Below are 21,507 nucleotides of genomic sequence, written 5' to 3'. Positions count from 1 at the left end.
ATTTTGATTGCCAGTTATGGGTCAATTCACCTGTAATAATTTTTAACACATCATCCATAAGCAGATAAACATGTTCGTGGCACATAGATTCAAATATTGCCTTCACTTGCCAGTTTTTTGGGTTTTTTTGGAAAAAAAAAAGGCTTATAGCGTAATTCGCCCCGTAGCCCACTAGCAGCATTTTGACATTTAATGACTGCCTGCACCCTATCCACATTGGCATTATGTGCCATGATTGCCAGTTTTGTACGCACCTCCATGCCATCTATTTGAAAATTAACTCTTTTAGGCCTATATTTTAGTGCCATGCTGTGAAAGACCTCGATAATGCCTGTGTGACAGAACTCTTTCAAATGAAAGAAATCTTTATGCAACTGTTTGTCATGTACAAAATTGGCAAATTGTATTAGTGCTTCAGAATTTGGTGTCAACCAGGGGTTTTCATTTTTTTTTCTGGCAGAATGTCACCATGGAGGCAAGCATGCAAAAGAACTCCATTGTCCCAAGAATGTTGGTTCGTAATGTGCTGCAAAATGGAGTTCCAGAGTTCTGTAAATAGTGCAACATTTCCTTTACAAAAGGCACTGGAATACCATAGATGGTTTATAATGGAATTTATCCATGGATTTAATTTTTTTTTTTGCATTTTTGGACCGATAGTACATTCAATTTTGTGCGTAGGCTCTTGGCATAATGCCAAAGGTCAAATTGATGGTTTGTTGTTGGGTAGTCTTCACGCATAATTTTCCGAATTGATACATGCCGGTCTGTCGCGATGTATACAACTTGTAATCCTTCACCAAGCAATTTTTCAAGACATTGTCGAAAAGCCTTCGCCTCCATCGCCACAGATGAAGTAGTTTCAGTTACCTGTACAGTCAAAAAGTCTATAATTCTCTTGCTTGAATCCTCCATGAGTGTGTAGGTGCAATATTTAGCACTAAAGCCTGGGCTGTCACATTGCCCATCGCCGGCCAAGCAAAGAGGCTAATCCATAAATTTTTCAAACAAGCTGTTTCTTTGTAGTTGGTAATTGTAATCCACAGTAGGAAAAAGATACTTCTTTTGATATTTGTGAAACGTAGTTTTGTTAGGGAATGGCACACCTAACAATTTGAAGAAATCATGAATTTTCTGATAATTATTTCCTGTAAATAGCACTGAAGCACAACAAAAAGCATTACCAAGTGGTATTTTGCAATGGATTGGCTGACTGTGCCAAATTCTTAAAAAAATGACAATTTGTGCATTCCCCAAACACAATTAGCAAGGAACCAATTACCTGTTTTTCAAAACTTATGATTTTACAATTACAGTTACCATCATGCTCACATGTCAGACGATGTAGGAGTGTGTCTAGACAAGATTCAAATATTAAAAATTTTCTCTGTCTAACCAGGTCTTCTTTGTTTCCTTCGCTGAATATCGACAGGTTAAGGGTTGTTGACGCTGTTGTCTCAAATGGTACAAAAGTACTGTCCTTTGGGTCTACATCCATGTTGTCCAAACTTGGCTCGTGTAAAGGAGAAACACCAGATATAACACTTGTATTATCAATATCAAAATTTATTTCTAATGGCAGTGGAAATTTATTGGTAGATGTAACAGCTAATTGCATTTGTGGTGTACTACAGTAGTTTGGCGTGTATCTCATTGTAGAACTGGGACTGATTGGTGTCAATCCTTCCAAACTTACTAGTATAGCATTGTCGATGCAAATCTTTTCTAAAGTGTCTATTGTTTGTTTGTTTTTCATCTCCTCAGATAGTTCCTCAAAAAGATCAGAAACAGGACCAGTCCATGTACCGATGGATCTTTTTGTTATAAGTCCTCGGGTATCCGTGTGTCTAGTCTTGTGTTGCCATTCCCATTTTTTAGTGGCAACTGTAGCAGTAGTTTTAGTAGTTGTTCCGTTCGGGAATATACTAGGTATGGCATCTTTTTTCAAGGTTTTTACGTGTACCAACAATGAAATAGTCATCACTCCAGAAGTGCCTGGAACACATTCTATAAACAGCATTTCGTTTTGTTTGTATGATCCTTGTGACCAGAGTCTCTATGTCCTCAATTGGTTGACCAGTGCTGTTGAGCCATGCTTTTATACGTCTCGGGGATGTGGGGAAACAATGCATGCAAATCTCCCCAGTTCTTTTCCCATGTAGCCGTTTTGTTGGACATCCAATAAATAAAACCTACTATTTGGCCACATGTTGATAAGCCCAGGACCACGTCAAGGTCTCATCTTTCCTGGGTCCCTACATAATCTATATCCACACAAAAAAAAATCACATTTTCATGTATGAAGAAAAAAAAAAAAACACAATACAAACAACATGTCTACCACAATTTACAAAGAGTTGCTACTCGTTTCATGTGTCTATGTCTACAACTATATTTACAATTTAAAACATAAACCTGTAGACACAATTGTTTTGTATTCACAAGTAATTGATGAAATGCTTACTTGGCGTAATATACTTGTATTCGTAGATTCCAATACAAAACATTATCAATGTGTGCTTTCTGTAGACAATATTAGATAATAACATTTAAAATAGGTAAATCAGGGTAATTATACAGATATAATAATCTTAACACGTGTATTGAGTGATACTTACTGTCGTTACAGAAATGGAAGTAAAAGAGGGACATCGACCGAGCACCAATAAACAAGCTATGTTTCTGAAAAGAGTTTAAAAAAAAAGATTGGTTATTTAGAAAACATGTATAATTTGCAACTATTCAAAATAACATTATATACATTTTTATGTTCTGACACAAACAGTATTCAAACCTTTTGCATTTTAGACCTTTTGCATTGCTCATTTATGTACATTTTTTTAATAAAGGAAAATAATTAGCCACTGCATTATTAGCTATGGCCCAGTAATGCCCAATTTATGAATTAGAGAAGGGACAGTTATTAGCCACTAGTTTATTAGCCATCGCCCAGTTATGCACTTTTTATTAATTGTAAATAAAACAAGTTATTGTTATTATTATTATTATCAGGTATTTTTAGAGCACCAACAGATACCGCAGTGCTACGGTATTTGCCATTACATTATTAGTTATTGACCAATGTATTTATTGGAGAAGGTACAGTTATTAGACATTGCATTATTAGCTATGGCCCAGTAATGCCCAATTTATTAATTAGATAAGGGACAGTTATTAGCCATTATTTTATTACCTATTGCTCAGTAATGACAAATTTAGGTAATAGAGAAGGGATAGTTATGTCCAGTAATAATATTTATATTACTATCTATTGGACAGTACCTTTCAGAAATATATTATCCCATGCACATTTTTTGTTAGAGAAGGGACAGTAATTAGAAAAGATTATGTTATCAGCCATTGGACAATAAAGCTCTTATTTTTTCTAGAAAGTAAACTAATTAGACACATTTACCTTATATGGGGCAGTACTGACCATCTTATTTATTAGTGAAGATATAGTAATTAGCGTACTTCTATTATTAGCCATTGCACAGTTATGCCCATTTTATGCATTATAGAAGGGACAGCATGCTCTATTATTACCTATAAATCAGGGACCATATACATAAAAAATAATCTTTTTTTTTTTTTTTAACCCCTTAATGAGAGGACATACCAGGTACGTCATTGAAAAAACTTCCCTTAATGACAGTTGACGTACCTGGTACGTCCTCTGTTGTCTGAAGTGCTGGAAGCGATCATGATCGCTTCCAGCTGCTTACAAGGGCTTGTAGTGATGCCTCAATATTGATGCATCACTACAATCCCCCATTTTACATACCGATGCAGAAAGGGCCACTCTGTGGCCCCATCTGCATCGGCTATGTATGTGTACAAAGTAGTTGGTGGGTGGGAGCAGCTTTTAACAAGGATTGCCTTACTTGTTTATTGCCCATGCGATCTATCAGTGTCTGGTTTTTGCTTCCCGGTGTGTAGCTTGTGGCGGTTGCGGTGGGGGTGGCGGGGGGGGCGGGTGCACTTGCGTGCGCGTGCACGCAAAATATGCAGCCCACTTGGTAAAACAAAAATATCGATGTAGATGCAGGGGCATCTCTGTTCTTTAGTAAGGGATCTGGGAGGGGGAGGGATGTACATTATTTAGGGGGGCCAGCTACACTACAGAAAACAAATATTAGATTAAAAAAGTAAAAAAAAAAAACTATTTTGGGGGTACAAATTGGGTACTGGCAGACTGCTGCCAGTACCCAAGATGGCGGCAAATAAGAGTGGGAGGGTTAGAGAGATGTATGGGGGGATCAGGGAGGTTGTGGGGTAAGGGGGGATCCATCACTGCAGACTGTATGACAAAAAAAATAAAAATAAAACATTATTTTTATTTCAGTACTGGCAGACTTTCTGCCAGTACTTAAGATGGCGGTGACAATTGTGAGGTGGGGAGGGAAGAGAGCTGTTTGAGGGGGGTCAGGGGGGGATCAGGGGGTGGGATGTGACAGGTGGGAGGCTGATCTCTACACTAAAGCTAAAAATTAACCCCACAAGCTACCTAATTAACCCCTTAACTGCTGGGCATATTATAAGTGTGGTGCGCAGCAGTATTTAACGGCCTTATTATTACCAAAAGCAACACCAAAGCCATATATGTCTGCTATTTCTGAACAAAGGGGATCCAAGAGAAGCATTTACAACCATTTGTGCCATAATTGCACAAGCTGTTTGTAAATAATTTCAGTGAGAAACCTAAAATTGTGAAAAATTTAAGTTTTTTTTTTTATTTGATCGTATTTGGCGGTGAAATGGTGGCATGAAATATACCAAAATGGGCCTAGATCAATGCTTTGGGATGTCTTCTAAATATAAATATATACATGTCAAGGGATATTCAGGGATTCCTGAAAGATATCAGTGTCCCAATGTAACTAGCGCTAATTTTGAAAAAAAAATGTTTTGGAAATAGCAAAGTGCTACTTGTACTTATTGCCCTATAACTTGCAAAAAAAGCAAAGAACATGTAAACATTGGGTATTTCTAAACTCGGGACAAAATTTAGAAACTATTTAGAATGGGTGTTTTTTGGTGGTTGTAGATGTGTAACAGATTTTGGGGGTCAAAGTTAGAAAAAGTGTGTTTTTTTCTCATATTTTATATTTTTCTTATAGTAAATTATAAGATATGATGAAAATAATGGTATCTTTAGAAAGTCCATTTAATGGCGAGAAAAACAGTATATAATATGTGTGGGTAAAGTAAACGAGTAAGAGGAAAATTACAGCTAAACACAAACACTGCAGAAATGTAAAAATAGCCATTGTCATTAAGGGTAAGAAAATTGAAAAATGGTCCGGTCATTAAGGGGTTAAATATATTTTTATTGAGGTTGTGAAATAAGTACAGCATTCAATTTATAACACAGAGTTACAAACATACAAAACTTGTCAAACTGAAAAAACGCATATTGCCTAAGAAAGCAAAAATAAAAAAGTGAACCTCATATTTTCTATTAAGAAATATCCCCTTAAGAAATAGTAAGGTGTAAAATGGAGTAGTAGTTTCCCCTAAAAACGAGAGGGGGCCTCTTATGGACCTCCTGAACTAGGTTGATGAAATACATGAGGCGCTTTGGGGAGAGAATAAGATAAGAAATTGGGCCACTCTTGGACCCAAAATATTTTGGAGAATGATGTAAAACAGATTGTGTTAGGGACAATAATAGTGTGATATAAAGGGCTAGTATAATACAGCATTAATAAGTATTGCCTCAAAATACATACTGGGAGATCAGGGGGTATATATGGAATGCTGGTTAAGGTTACTCCATGTCGTCCTAGAAAGTTACTGCCACAGTCTAAGTGCTGCTCTAGAGTGGGTACAGCTGAGAGGGTATTGGTACACTTTTATAGTTATAAGTAAAACTTTACCCCCCTCTAGTGGAGAAGCCTGGTATCTGTATATAGTCATAGGGCTTATTTTTCATGCAATTAGCAGAAGCAATGAACATACATAGGTATAAGCTCTAGAATTCTATCGCAATTTCACACAGGACTGTAATATAACCCCAGGGTAAAATCTAAAACACATAGCAACCATAATATATATTTGTGTCCATGTAGGAAACAAGGAAAAAAACGAACAAAAACTAAGATATGTAATCATCTAACCGGAATAGTTAACGTCTGCCTCAAAGTGTACACTGACACACTGAAAAGTAAAAATGTTAAAACACTATGCAGGGTAGGCGTATGTGCACACTCTAAACATTGTCAGGGGTAATGATAAGAGAAACTGTACACATGCAATTGGCGGTATAATTCACTGCAATAGAATACAATTAATCCTAAGACCCCAACCAAGATACCTCAACCCACAATTCTGACATATAAACGGATGCTTAAGATTTCAGACCCCTAGGTCATCATAATTAGTTCCAAAGAATTTATAAATGTGTCTCTGAAAGGTAAAGAGAAGTTCTGTTAGTAACAGTTGATGCCAGCTCTGTGAAGTGTGGATTGTTATATTATCCTGCTTCAGCACTCCAGACTCATCAACCCACTCCAGTTGCCGACAAGCTGTCTGGGTTTATTAGAGGGACCAACCATGTCCTGGTTTGTAGGTGCCTTAAGGTATCACATGGAGCCGCACAGACAGCGTGCAAAAGCCAGTCATCCCCTCTACTCGCAGGCTGGAGATAGGAAGGACCTGCAAGGCTTAATTGCCACTTCCCAAGCGTGCCTCTCTCCGCAATCTGAGAGGGTTTAGTCTCTGATCCTGTGCAGGGCCGTGGTAGATCTACCATGTCTAGAGCTCCGACAGCCATAAAAAATAATCTTAAAAAAATGAATTTAGTGATACTTACAGTCGCAACAGAAATGGAAATGAGAGCAAAAACAACCGAACGCAAACGAACGAGCAATATTTCTAAAAAGAGTTACACAAAAGAAATCTGTAATTTAGAAACATGTCAACTTTGCACCTAGCCATAGTAATATCATAATATACATTGTTATGTTATTGTTATGTTATGCCCAGTAGTGTGTCATCTATCATAATAGGGTGGGTGCAGAGCATAGATGAGCAGCATAAAGCTCAGAGAGTGATTTTGAAGAACTTTTTTTTCTTTTGGATCCCTTGGATGGAAATTAGAGTGACACAATAAATACATACACTTTATAACAGAGCAGGCATAGAAATAATATATGTGTGTGTTTGTATTTGTCTATAAAGGTGTGCGTGTGTGTATGCATGTGTGTGTTTGCATGTATGTATTTGTGTATAATGTATGTATTTGTGTGTATGTGTTGTTTTTTTATATGTATGTGTGTGTTTTTGTTGAGTGAATGTGTGTGTGTGTGTGTGTGTGTGTGCAAAGCCTGCCACAATGTGGGTTTAGTGCAGTGTTTCATGCCACTGTGAAATCTAGTTATGCATACATACACTTTATAACACTAAGCAGGCATAGAAATAATATATGTGTGTTTGTATTTGTCTATGAAGGAGTGCATGTGTGTATGAATGTGTGTGTTTGCATGTATGTATTTGTGTGTATGTGTTGTTTTTTATATATATATATATGTGTGTGTGTTTTTGTTGAGTGAATGTGTCTGTGTGTGTGTGCAAAGTCTGCCAGAATGTGGGTTTAGTGCAGTGTTTCATGCAGTGTTTCTGCTTCTAGGTTTACTATAAAGTTGTTATAAAGTTTAGACAAGTTAGGGTCAAGGTACAATTTGTATTACTTAGAGAAGGGACAAAAATTATCCTTATTCTATTACTTGCCATTGCCCAGTAATGACCATTTGATTTATTTTACATAGTATAGTAATTAGAATGATTTGATTATTATCCATTGCCCAGCAAGATTTGCCATTGCATGATTAGCTATTGCCCAGTAATGCCAAATGTATGTATTAGAGAAGGGACAGTTATTAGCCATTATTTTATTAGCAAATGCCAAGTAACATTTTTTGCTTTAAGATGGAACAGTAATTAGCCTGATTCTATTAGTGGCCATTATCCAGTCATGCCCATTTATAAAACATCACACATAAGTATAGAGACACACTAATAAAGTTGTTATGAAGTCTAGACAAGTTTTTGTAACCAGACACAAGCGTCAAATGTGTCATTCAACACAATAGACAACAAGACAAAGGGGGGGAGGGTCAATTAGAACAAAATAGAACAGAGAGATCAGTGTCTGAATATGTCACTCCATTAATATCTCAAGGAAGGGATGACTTAAGAAATGTCACATTAGAAAGTATAGAGGAAAGTACACCAAGTAGCAGCAGAAAGCACATGAAAATTAAATGTATGACAACAAATGCAAGAAGCATGACAGGTAAAATGGGGGAGCTGACGCTCTTAGTTGCAGAAGAGGACTATGATGTTATCAGTATAACTGAAACTTGGTGGGATGATTCACATGACTGGGCAGTTAACTTAGAGGGGTATACATTATTTAGGAGGGACAGGAATAATAAAAGGGGTGGAGGAATCTGCATGTATATTAAACCTGACCTTAAACCTACAATAAGGGAAGATATTTATGATACAAGTGACAATGTAGAGACCCTGTGGGTTGAAATAAAGAGTGGGGGGAAAAATCCTAAAAAAATATTACTAGGAACATGCTACAAGCCTCCCAACATTAGTGACCCGGAGGAAACTCAACTACTTATCCAAATAGGTAAGGCTGCTAATAACAGTGCTGTAATTGTGGGAGATTTTAACTACCCTGATATAAACTGGGCCAATGAAACTAGTAATTCAGCTAAGGGGGATAGATTTTTAAATGTTCTCAGGGATAACTTCTTGTCACAATTAATAGAGGAGCCAACTAGGAGTAAAGCTATATTGGATTTAGTGCTATCAAACAATACAGATATAATATCAAACATAGAAGTTAAAGAACATTTGGGTAACAGTGATCATAACATGGTCACATTTGAAATCTCTTTTCATATGCAATGTTTTAAAGGCTTAACTTAGGCCTAGATTTAGAGTTCGGCGGTAGCCGTCAAAACCAGCGTTAGAGGCTCCTAACGCTGGTTTTGGGCGCCCGCTGGTATTTGGAGTCAGTGATTAAAGGGTCTAACGCTCACTTTTCAGCCGCGACTTTTCCATACCGCAGATCCCCCTACGCCATTTGCGTAGCCTATCTTTTCAATGGGATCTTTCTAACGCTGGTATTTAGAGTCGTTTCTGCAGTGAGCGTTAGAGCTCTAACGACAAGATTCCAGCCGCCTGAAAATAGCAGGAGTTAAGAGCTTTCTGGCTAACGCCGGTTTATAAAGCTCTTAACTACTGTACCCTAAAGTACACTAACACCCATAAACTACCTATGTACCCCTAAACCGAGGTCCCCCCACATCGCCGCCACTCGATTAAAATTTTTAACCCCTAATCTGCCGACCGCCACCTACGTTATACTTATGTACCCCTAATCTGCTGCCCCTAACACCGCCGACCCCTGTATTATATCTATTAACCCCTAACTTGCCCCCCACAACGTCGCCGCAAGCTACTTAAAATAATTAACCCCTAATCTTCCGACCGCAAATCGCCGCCACCTACGTTATCCCTATGTACCCCTAATCTGCTACCCCTAACATCGCCGACCCCTATGTTATATTTATTAACCCCTAATCTGCCCCCCACAACGTCGCCGACACCTACCTACACTTATTAACCCCTAATCTGCCGACCGGAGCTCACCGCTATTCTAATAAATGTATTAACCCCTAAAGCTAAGTCTAACCCTAACACTAACACCCCCCTAAGTTAAATATAATTTTTATCTAACGAAATAAATTAACTCTTATTAAATAAATAATTCCTATTTAAAGCTAAATACTTACCTGTAAAATACATCCTAATATAGCTACAATATAAATTATAATTATATTATAGCTATTTTAGGATTAATATTTATTTTACAGGCAACTTTGTAATTATTTTAACCAGGTACAATAGCTATTAAATAGTTAAGAACTATTTAATAGTTACCTAGTTAAAATAATTACAAATTTACCTGTAAAATAAATCCTAACCTAAGATATAATTAAACCTAACACTACCCTATCAATAAAATAATTAAATAAACTACCTACAATTACCTACAATTAACCTAACACTACACTATCAATACATTAATTAAACACAATTGCTACAAATAAATAAAATTAAATAAACTATCTAAAGTACAAAAAATAAAAAAGAACTAAGTTACAGAAAATAATAAAATATTTACAAACATAAGAAAAATATTACAACAATTTTAAACTAATTACACCTACTCTAAGCCCCCTAATAAAATAACAAAGCCCCCCAAAATAAAAAATTCCCTACCCTATTCTAAAATACAAATATTACAAGCTCTTTTACCTTACCAGCCCTGAACAGGGCCCTTTGCGGGGCATGCCCCAAGAATTTCAGCTCTTTTGCCTGTAAAAAAAAACATACTATACCCCCCCCCCAACATTACAACCCACCACCCACATACCCCTAATCTAACCCAAACCCCCCTTAAATAAACCTAACACTACCCCCCTGATGATCTTCCTACCTTGTCTTCACCATGCCAGGTTCACCGATCCGTCCTGGCTCCAAGATCTTCATCCAAGCCAAGCGGGGGCTAGACATCCACTGAAGAAGTCCAGAAGAGGGTCCAAAGTCTTCCTCCTATCCGGCAAGAAGAGGACATCCGGACCGGCAAACATCTTCTCCAAGCGGCATCTTCTATCTTCTTCCATCCGATGACGACCGGCTCCATCTTGAAGACCTCCAGCGCGGATCCATCCTCTTCTTCCGACGACTAGACGACGAATGACGGTTCCTTTAAGGGACGTCATCCAAGATGGCGTCCCTCGAATTCCGATTGGCTGATAGGATTCTATCAGCCAATCGGAATTAAGGTAGGAATTTTCTGATTGGCTGATGGAATCAGCCAATCAGAATCAAGTTCAATCCGATTGGCTGATCCAATCAGCCAATCAGATTGAGCTCGCATTCTATTGGCTGATCGGAACAGCCAATAGAATGCGAGCTCAATCTGATTGGCTGATTGGATCAGCCAATCGGATTGAACTTGATTCTGATTGGCTGATTCCATCAGCCAATCAGAAAATTCCTACCTTAATTCCGATTGGCTGATAGAATCCTATCAGCCAATCGGAATTCGAGGGACGCCATCTTGGATGACGTCCCTTAAAGGAACCGTCATTCGTCGTCTAGTCGTCGGAAGAAGAGGATGGATCCGCGCTGGAGGTCTTCAAGATGGAGCCGGTCGTCATCGGATGGAAGAAGATAGAAGATGCCGCTTGGAGAAGATGTTTGCCGGTCCGGATGTCCTCTTCTTGCCGGATAGGAGGAAGACTTTGGACCCTCTTCTGGACTTCTTCAGTGGATGTCTAGCCCCCGCTTGGCTTGGATGAAGATCTTGGAGCCAGGACGGATCGGTGAACCTGGCATGGTGAAGACAAGGTAGGAAGATCATCAGGGGGGTAGTGTTAGGTTTATTTAAGGGGGGTTTGGGTTAGATTAGGGGTATGTGGGTGGTGGGTTGTAATGTTGGGGGGGGGGTATAGTATGTTTTTTTTTACAGGCAAAAGAGCTGAAATTCTTGGGGCATGCCCCGCAAAGGGCCCTGTTCAGGGCTGGTAAGGTAAAAGAGCTTGTAATATTTGTATTTTAGAATAGGGTAGGGAATTTTTTATTTTGGGGGGCTTTGTTATTTTATTAGGGGGCTTAGAGTAGGTGTAATTAGTTTAAAATTGTTGTAATATTTTTCTTATGTTTGTAAATATTTTATTATTTTCTGTAACTTAGTTCTTTTTTATTTTTTGTACTTTAGATAGTTTATTTAATTTTATTTATTTGTAGCAATTGTGTTTAATTAATGTATTGATAGTGTAGTGTTAGGTTAATTGTAGGTAATTGTAGGTAGTTTATTTAATTATTTTATTGATAGGGTAGTGTTAGGTTTAATTATATCTTAGGTTAGGATTTATTTTACAGGTAAATTTGTAATTATTTTAACTAGGTAACTATTAAATAGTTCTTAACTATTTAATAGCTATTGTACCTGGTTAAAATAATTACAAAGTTGCCTGTAAAATAAATATTAATCCTAAAATAGGTATAATATAATTATAATTTATATTGTAGCTATATTAGGATTTATTTTACAGGTAAGTATTTAGCTTTAAATAGGAATTATTTATTTAATAAGAGTTAATTTATTTCGTTAGATAAAAATTATATTTAACTTAGGGGGGTGTTAGTGTTAGGGTTAGACTTAGCTTTAGGGGTTAATACATTTATTAGAATAGCGGTGAGCTCCGGTCGGAAGATTAGGGGTTAATAATTGAAGGTAGGTGTCGGCGATGTTAGGGAGGGCAGATTAGGGGTTAATACTATTTATGATAGGGTTAGTGAGGCGGATTAGGGGTTAATAACTTTATTATAGTAGCGCTCAGGTCCGCTCGGCAGATTAGGGGTTAATAAGTGTAGGTAGGTGTCGGCGACGTTGTGGGGGGCAGATTAGGGGTTAATAAATATAACATAGGGGTCGGCGATGTTAGGGCAGCAGATTAGGGGTACATAGGGATAACGTAGGTGGCGGCGGTTTACGGAGCGGCAGATTAGGGGTTAAAAGTGTAATGCAGGGGTCAGCGATAGCGGGGGCGGCAGATTAGGGGTTAATAAGTGTAAGGTTAGGGGTGTTTAGACTCGGGGTACATGTTAGGGTGTTAGGTGCAGACTTAGGAGGTGTTTCCCCATAGGAAACAATGGGGCTGCGTTAGGAGCTGAACGCTGCTTTTTTGCAGGTGTTAGGTTTTTTTTCAGCTCAAACAGCCCCATTGTTTCCTATGGGAGAATCGTGCACGAGCACGTTTTTGATGCCGGCCGCGTCCGTAAGCAACTCTGGTATCGAGAGTTGCATTTGCGGTAAAAATGCTCTACGCTCCTTTTTTGGAGCCTAACGCAGCCTTTGTTTGAACTCTCGATACCAGAGTTAAATTTATGGTGCGGCCAGAAAAAAACCCGCGGAGCGTTAACAGCCCTTTTACCGCCGAACTCTAAATCTAGCCGTAAGACTTTTAATTTCAAGAAAGCAAAATTCAACGATTTAAGGAAATCATTAAATAATATAAATTGGGACAATGTATTTTCTAATAAAAATACAGAGGATAAATGGATAATATTTAAAAATTTGTTAAATAAATATACATATCAATACATACCATATGGTTATAAAAATAAAAATAAAAAAACTAAGCCGTTATGGCTAAATAAAAATGTGTTAAAAGAAATTAGGAAAAAACGTAGGGCATTTAAATTATTAAAAGAAAATAGTACAGACTCAGCATACAATATTTATAAGGAATGTAACAAAGCATGCAAAAAAGCAATCAAATTAGCCAAAATTGAAAATGAAAAATTAATTGCCAAGGATTCTAAGTCTAACCCTAAAAGGTTCTTTAAGTACATAAATAGCAAAAAATCTAAGAAGGATAATATAGGTACATTAAAATGTGTGGAGGGTAGCATGATAAATAATGACAGGGAGAAGGCTGAGGTACTAAACCAGTTTTTTCTTCAGTATACACAAGAGAGGAACCATTGAATGATACTTTGGAACAGAATAGAACATGCCAGTCCATACCACTAACTGGGTTTTGTTTAGAGGATATCAGGAAAAAACTAAAAAATATTAAGGTAAATAAAACTCCAGGCCCAGATGGAATACACCCAAGGGTGTTAAGTGAACTTAGCACTGTTATAGACAAACCTTTACTCTTAATTTTTCAAGACTCATTATCCTCAGGCATGGTACCCCAGGATTGGCGTAAAGCTGATGTGGTGCCACTCTTCAAAAAGGGAAGCAGGGATGATCCAGGAAGCTATAGACCAGTTAGTCTGACATCAATAGTGGGGAAGATATTTGAAGGGATTATAAGGGATTATATTGATGAGCATATTCGTGTAAACAAGATTATGAGTTCTAATCAGCATGGCTTTAGGAGAAATAGATCATGTCAAACTAATCTAATTAGATTCTACGAGGAAGTAAGTAAAAATATAGATAAAGGGGAATCAGTTGATGTGATATACTTAGATTTTGCAAAGGCATTTGATACAGTGCCACATGAGAGATTAATGCACAAAATTAAGGGACTGGGAATAGCTGAAAATGTTAGCTCATGGATAAATAACTGGATAAAAGATAGGGAGCAACGAGTAGCAGTAAATGGATCATACTCAGATTGGACAAAGGTAATCAGTGGCGTCCCCCAGGGATCAGTACTGGGCCCTGTTCTTTTTAATATTTTTATAAATGACTTGGAGCAAGGATTAAATAGCGACATCTCTATTTTTGCAGATGATACTAAGTTAAGTAAGGTCATTAGGTCAGAGCAGGATGAACGCTCTTTGCAAAGGGATTTGCTAAAATTAGAACTATGGGCAAGTGAATGGATAATGAGATTTAATACGGAAAAATGTAAGGTTCTACATTTTGGAAGTAAAAATAAGCAGGCTATGTATTTTTTAAATGGGACAAGACTTAGCCAAACACAGGAGGAAAGGGATTTGGGAGTAGTAATAGATAACAAGCTAAAGATGAGTGCACAATGCAGGGCAGCGGCTTCAAAGGCTAATAAGATACTAGCATGTATTAAAAGAGGCATTGATTCAAGGGAGGAAAGCATAATTCTGTCATTATATAAAGCCCTGGTAAGACCTCACCTTGAGTTTGGAGTGCAGTTCTGGGGACCGATTGCTAAAAAAGATATTGCAGAACTAGAAAAAGTTCAGAGAAGGGCCACAAAGCTAATAAGGGGATTGGAGAAATTAACCTATGAGGAGAGGCTAGCCAAACTGGGTCTGTTCTCTTTAGAAAAAAGGTGCTTGAGAGGTGACATGATTACTTTATATAAATATATTCAAGGCCCATATACAGAGATGGCAGAAGCTCTTTTTATTCCAAGAAAATTGGTTCTGACAAGAGGTCATAATTTAAGGTTGGAGGAAAGGAGATTTAATCTCCTGCAACGGAAACGTTTTTTCACTGTAAGAGCAATAAAATTGTGGAACTCATTACCAAAGGAGGTAGTGAATGCCAATACCATAGATACATTTAAAAATAGTCTGGATAAATTTCTGTATATAAACAAAATTCATGGATATGATTGCTAGTATTAAATGGGTCACATTTTAATGGGGTTATTTAAGCTTAACTGGAGCTTTTTGTAAGTATTTTAGATTTGTATAGGTTGAACTCGATGGACTTCAGTCTTTTTTCAACCTTATCTACTATGTTACTATGTTACTATGTAAGACATCACTGTGTGAATAGACAAAAGGAAAAAAAAAAACAACAATAATTATACAATGCTCACTAATTATCCCTTTACATATTGTCCTGCAATGTCCGTTGTATTTATAATCCATAACACAATAATAAGCCTGATTCTGTTATTAGACATTTACCAGTAACGCATATATATATATATATATATATATATATATATATATATATATGTAATGTCATAACAATTATCCTTTTATAAACTATTTGCAAATTATTATGTGTTTTTGTTTGGTGACAGCAAAGCCTCCTTCTGCATTCATAGCGCACGTGTGCAGTGTGTTATGCCCAGTAGTGTGTCATCTATCATAAAGAGGGAGGGTGCAGAGCATAGATGAGCAGTATAAAGCTCAGAGAGTGATTTTGAAGAACTTTTTTTCTTTTGGATCCCTTGGATGGAAATTACAGTGACACAATAAATACATACACTTTATAACAGAGCAGGCATAGAAATAATATGTGTGTGTTTGTATTTGTCTATGAAGGAGTGCATGTGTGTATGCATGTGTGTGTTTGCATGTATGTATTTGTGTATAATGTATGTATTTGTGTGTATGTGTTGTTGTTTTTTATATATATATATATATGTGTGTGTATGTGTGTGTTTTTGTTGAGTGAATGTGTGTGTGTGCAAAGCCTGCCAGAATGTGGGTTTAGTGCAGTGTTTCGTGCCACTGTGAAATCTAGTTATGCCCAGGAGTGTGTCACCTATGATAGAGTGGATATAGCATAGCAGAACAGCATAAAGCACAGAGATGGATTTGACACAACAATTTATTTTTTCGTTTGTGTCCCCTGTAAATTACAGCCACTCAATAAATGGGATGCACTTCATAACACGGACTAGGCATTGCAATCCAGTACTCAAAGAGTGTTAGTATTATGGGAAAGCCAATTGCAAGAAACACAAAACCAAGTAACATAAATTTTCATCAATCGCTTCAATGTTATTTATGTTGCTCTGTAATTGCACATTACTTATCCCATGCACTCTTGACACTGACCTGTATGTCTTAGTTACATTACACAGGGAAGAAGCACAGATTGCATTGCAGAAGGCTGTATGCATTACATGAGACATAACCTGGAATGTGAGATGTCAGTTACGTGAGAGATAACCGGCAATGTGAGATGTCAGTTACGTGAGAGATAACCGGCAATGTGAGATGTTAGTTACGGGAGGGATATCCTGCAATGTGAAATGTCAGTTACGTGAGAGATAACCGGCAATGTGAGATGTTAGTTACGTGAGAGATAACCGGCAATGTGAGATGTTAGTTACGGGAGGGATATCCTGCAATGTGAAATGTCAGTTACGTGAGAGATAACCGGCAATGTGAGATGTCAGTTACGTGAGAGATAACCGGCAATGTGAGATGTTAGTTACGTGAGAGATAACCGGCAATGTGAGATGTTAGTTACGTGAGAGATAACCGGCAATGTGAAATGTCAGTTACGTGAGAGATAACCGGCAATGTGAGATGTTAGTTACGGGAGGGATATCCTGCAATGTGAAATGTCAGTTACGTGAGAGATAACCGGCAATGTGAGATGTCAGTTACGTGAGAGATAACCGGCAATGTGAGATGTTAGTTACGGGAGGGATATCCTGCAATGTGAAATGTCAGTTACGTGAGAGATAACCGGCAATGTGAGATGTCAGTTACGTGAGAGATAACCGGCAATGTGAGATGTTAGTTACGTGAGAGATAACCGGCAATGTGAAATGTCAGTTACGTGAGAGATAACTGGCAATGTGAGATGTTAGTTACGGGAGGGATATCCTGCAATGTGAAATGTCAGTTACGTGAGAGATAACCGGCAATGTGAGATGTTAGTTACGGGAGGGATATCCTGCAATGTGAAATGTCAGTTACGTGAGAGATAACCGGCAATGTGAGATGTTAGTTACGTGAGAGATAACCGGCAATGTGAAATGTCAGTTACGTGACAGATAACCGGCAATGTGAAATGTCAGTTACGTGAGAGATAACCGGCAATGTGAGATGTTAGTTACGGGAGGGATATCCTGCAATGTGAAATGTCAGTTACGGGAGGGATATCCTGTAATGTGAAATGTCAGTTACGTGAGGCATAAGCTGGAATGTGAGTTTTTCCTTAGCAACTGGATTTGTTACATTGCATAACTATTAGAAACAATCTCGAGAGAAGTCTCACTGTAGATTGCCCAAATATTATAATATTGCGTGTGCTATTTGGTTATATTATGCCCTTCCTACAGGGTTTTGTCTGTAACACTTATCTAAGAATATTGTACTTGCACTTTTCTGTAAATGTTTTGGGGCATGCCCTTTGATGATATTTGTTTATGACTTCAATAAAAAAATATTTGGAAAGAAACAATCTCGAGAGTTCCTTTAGACAGTTCAACGTTGGCCACAAGCAATCATTGAAGCAATGAGAAGAGATAATCGGCAATGTTAGTGTTACTATTATGCAATGAGAGATGTCAGTTACATGAGGCATAAACGAGAATGTGAGATTTTACGGATCATCTGAGGGTTTCCTAAGCAAATGGGTATGTTACATTGTATAACTATTAGAAACAAGGCTGTATGCGTTACAAAGCAAAGATTGCATTGCAGAAGGCTGTATGCGTTACATGAGACATAACCTGGGATGTGAGATGTCAGTTACGTGAGAAATAACCGGCAATGTGAGAGGTTAGTTATGGGAGGGATATCCTGCAATGTGAGGCATAAGCTGGAATGTGAGATTTTCCTTAGGAAATGGATTTGTTACATTGCATAACTATTAGAAACAAGCATCTGTGGCAAAATGTGACTATGCGCTGAGAATGTTGCTCAAAGCTGTCAGTGATCTGTGGGATAGTCTTACCTTCGGTAGAGCGATCATGCCTTCTGCGACTGCGCAAATAATAAGAGTCTGGACACAAGCAAAATTCTAACTGGAATGAGGAACACGGACACTCTTTTATTTAGTGCTCGTCCGTGTTCACACTTGTGATTACGTCATCAGAGAGGGGGAGGGTCAGAACTGGGGCTAAACGCACGTATCAAAAAGGTAAAACAGGGTATAGACCAGCCTGTTGAAAATCACTATACTAAAAACAGAAAAACTCTCTGATGATAATAATGTGCATTTAGTGTTTCAGACTAGCATACTTACATTATTAAAAGCTTGAAAATAAAACAATTTTTGGGTGAACTGCCCCTTTAAGAACAAGGTTAAGACTCCAAGGAGGAGTAACCGACTTAAACACAGGCTTGATTCTGACCAAGGGTATTTTGTAAATACATTTTGAAAGAAAGTTAGTAATCTTATTATATTTAAGTGACTTAAGTGTAATACAGGGTATTGCAATTCTTAGATTTTTTTTTATATTCTTCGCATTTATTTAAGACAACATTTTAAAGGACCAAACTACATTTTTAATTTTAATGATAGATATACAAAATAAATATTCTCCTTCCAGTTGTTTTATTTCTTAAATAAATTCCTACATCTGTAAAACAGAACTATTGGTTCTAAAATAAAATAAGTTCTATTTAAATAAAATAGTTAAAAGGGACATAAAACCAAATTTCCTTTCTTTCACTATTCAGACAGATCCTGTGATTTTAAACAACTTTCCCAAAATAAAAAAACCTAACTCTAAAAAAACCTAAGATACCCATTGTCCCTAAAGGGGCATTTGTATGGGCAAAATCCGTAATATGTACTCACCATTCCTGAAGTCTTCATCCATGCGGCTCCATCTTCATCCATCGCAGGACCATCTTCTATCTTCTTCCCGGAGGTGCAGAGCGGTCTTTCCCGATGGCGGATCCGGAGCGGTGGTCCTCTTCAGTGGCTGTTCAAATCAAGTGGCAGATTAGGGGTTAATAACTTTATTTAGTGTCGACGATGACGGGGGGCGGCGGATTAGGGGTATTTAGACTAGGGCTTTATGTTAGGGTGTTTTTACACAAGTTTCTTGTCCCCATAGACATCAATGGGGGTTGCGTTATAGCGATCGCAGGTGTTAGTTTTTTTACTAACACTTTCTCTCCATTGATGTCTATGAGGGAAAACGTGAACAAGCACATCAAGTCAGGACTTGGCCATAACGCAAAACACAAAGTTTTTTTTTGTAACTTGTAATGGCGGCTCTATGGAAAGTAAAACTTTAGCGCATAACTTGTAATCTTGGTGATTATGAAGAGAAGTTAAGTTGTTTAGAAAGACATAGGATATGATTTAATATCATAGGCTTTATATATGAGTATCCAAATAAATATTTAACTGCATTCCATGAATTTGATAGGATTTAGTGGAAAAATGCAGATTGTATCTATTGAGTACATTAACAAAGGTTAACAGACTGTTATACTATGAATATATTAAAGGCATTTTTCTACTTTTAAAAATCAACTCTGGTGGGACTTGAACCCACAACCTTTGAATGATTACAATCAACTAGAGGTCCAATGCGCTATCCATTGCGCCACAGAGTCTGTTTCTTATATGGCGGAACATGTGTGTGATACAGTCAATAATAACATTTTCTATATTATACATTACAATGGTCTTTATTACCAGTTTTGCTTAAAATAAGGACACATTTATGCCATAATCAGTTAGCAAGTAAGAGTCCATTAGCAAAGCTGTACTTCTACAAGTTTTTCTACCAGCACTAATATACCAGATATATACAGACTTTTTAAAGAGGATTTCTTAACTGGTCGCTTAAAGGGACACTGAACCCAAATTTTTTCTTTCATGATTCAGATAGAGCATGCAATTTTAAGCAACTTTCTAATTTACTTCTATTATCAATTTTTCTTAATTCTCTTGCTATCTTTATTTGAAAAAGAATGCATCTATGCTAACGAGCCAGCAAATTCTTGGTTCAGCACCATGGACAGCACTTGTTTATTGGTGCTGTCCAATCAGCAAGGACAACCCACTTTGTTCACCAAAAATGGGCTGGCATCTAAACTTACAGTCTTGCTTTTCAAATAAACATACTAAGAGAATGAAGAAAATTTGATAATAGGAGTAAATTAGAAAGTTGCTTAAAATTGCTGCTCTATCTGAATCGCAAAAACATAATTTATGTAAGAACGTACCTGATAAATTAATTTCTTTCATATTGGCAAGAGTCCATGAGCTAGTGACGTATGGGATATACAATCCTACCAGGAGGGGCAAAGTTTCCCAAACTTCAAAATGCCTATAAATACACCCCTCACCACACCCACAATTCAGTTTAACGAATAGCCAAGCAGTTGGGTGATAAAGAAAGGAGTAGAAAGCATCAACAAAAGAAATTTGGAAATAATTGTGCTTTATACAAAAAACAGAATTTATGTTTACCTGATAAATTACTTTCTCCAACGGTGTGTCCGGTCCACGGCGTCATCCTTACTTGTGGGATATTCTCTTCCCCAACAGGAAATGGCAAAGAGCCCAGCAAAGCTGGTCACATGATCCCTCCTAGGCTCCGCCTACCCCAGTCATTCGACCGACGTTAAGGAGGAATATTTGCATAGGAGAAACCATATGATACCGTGGTGACTGTAGTTAAAGAAAATAAACTATCAGACCTGATTAAAAAACCAGGGCGGGCCGTGGACCGGACACACCGTTGGAGAAAGTAATTTATCAGGTAAACATAAATTCTGTTTTCTCCAACATAGGTGTGTCCGGTCCACGGCGTCATCCTTACTTGTGGGAACCAATACCAAAGCTTTAGGACACGGATGAAGGGAGGGAGCAAATCAGGTCACCTAAATGGAAGGCACCACGGCTTGCAAAACCTTTCTCCCAAAAATAGCCGCAGAAGAAGCAAAAGTATCAAACTTGTAAAATTTGGTAAAAGTGTGCAGTGAAGACCAAGTCGCTGCCCTACATATCTGATCAACAGAAGCCTCGTTCTTGAAGGCCCATGTGGAAGCCACAGCCCTAGTGGAAGGAGCTGTGATCCTTTCAGGAGGCTGCCGTCCGGCAGTCTCGTAAGCCAATCTGATGATGCTTTTAATCCAAAAAGAGAGAGAGGTAGAAGTTGCTTTTTGACCTCTCCTTTTACCAGAATAAACAACAAACAAGGAAGATGTTTGTCTAAAATCCTTTGTAGCATCTAAATAGAATTTTAGAGCGCGAACAACATCCAAATTGTGCAACAAACGTTCCTTCTTCGAAACTGGTTTCGGACA

At 37.7% G+C, this 21,507-nt stretch overlaps 1 non-coding gene across 1 annotated transcript; it reads right to left on the bottom strand.

The window, feature by feature from the left end:
• Positions 1-19,720: 19,720 nt before the first annotated feature.
• TRNAR-UCU (transfer RNA arginine (anticodon UCU)) lies at positions 19,721-19,806 on the bottom strand. The gene is given in 2 exon segments: positions 19,721-19,756; positions 19,770-19,806. It is a non-coding gene; the product is annotated as a tRNA-Arg (tRNA).
• Between the last annotated feature and the right edge of the window lie 1,701 nt (positions 19,807-21,507).

Source organism: Bombina bombina, chromosome 4 (genome assembly GCF_027579735.1).
Source record: "Bombina bombina isolate aBomBom1 chromosome 4, aBomBom1.pri, whole genome shotgun sequence".
In the NCBI taxonomy this organism is placed as follows: Eukaryota; Metazoa; Chordata; class Amphibia; order Anura; family Bombinatoridae; genus Bombina; species Bombina bombina.
Note: the sequence above shows the minus strand (reverse complement) of the source record. Positions and strands in the feature narration are given on the sequence as shown.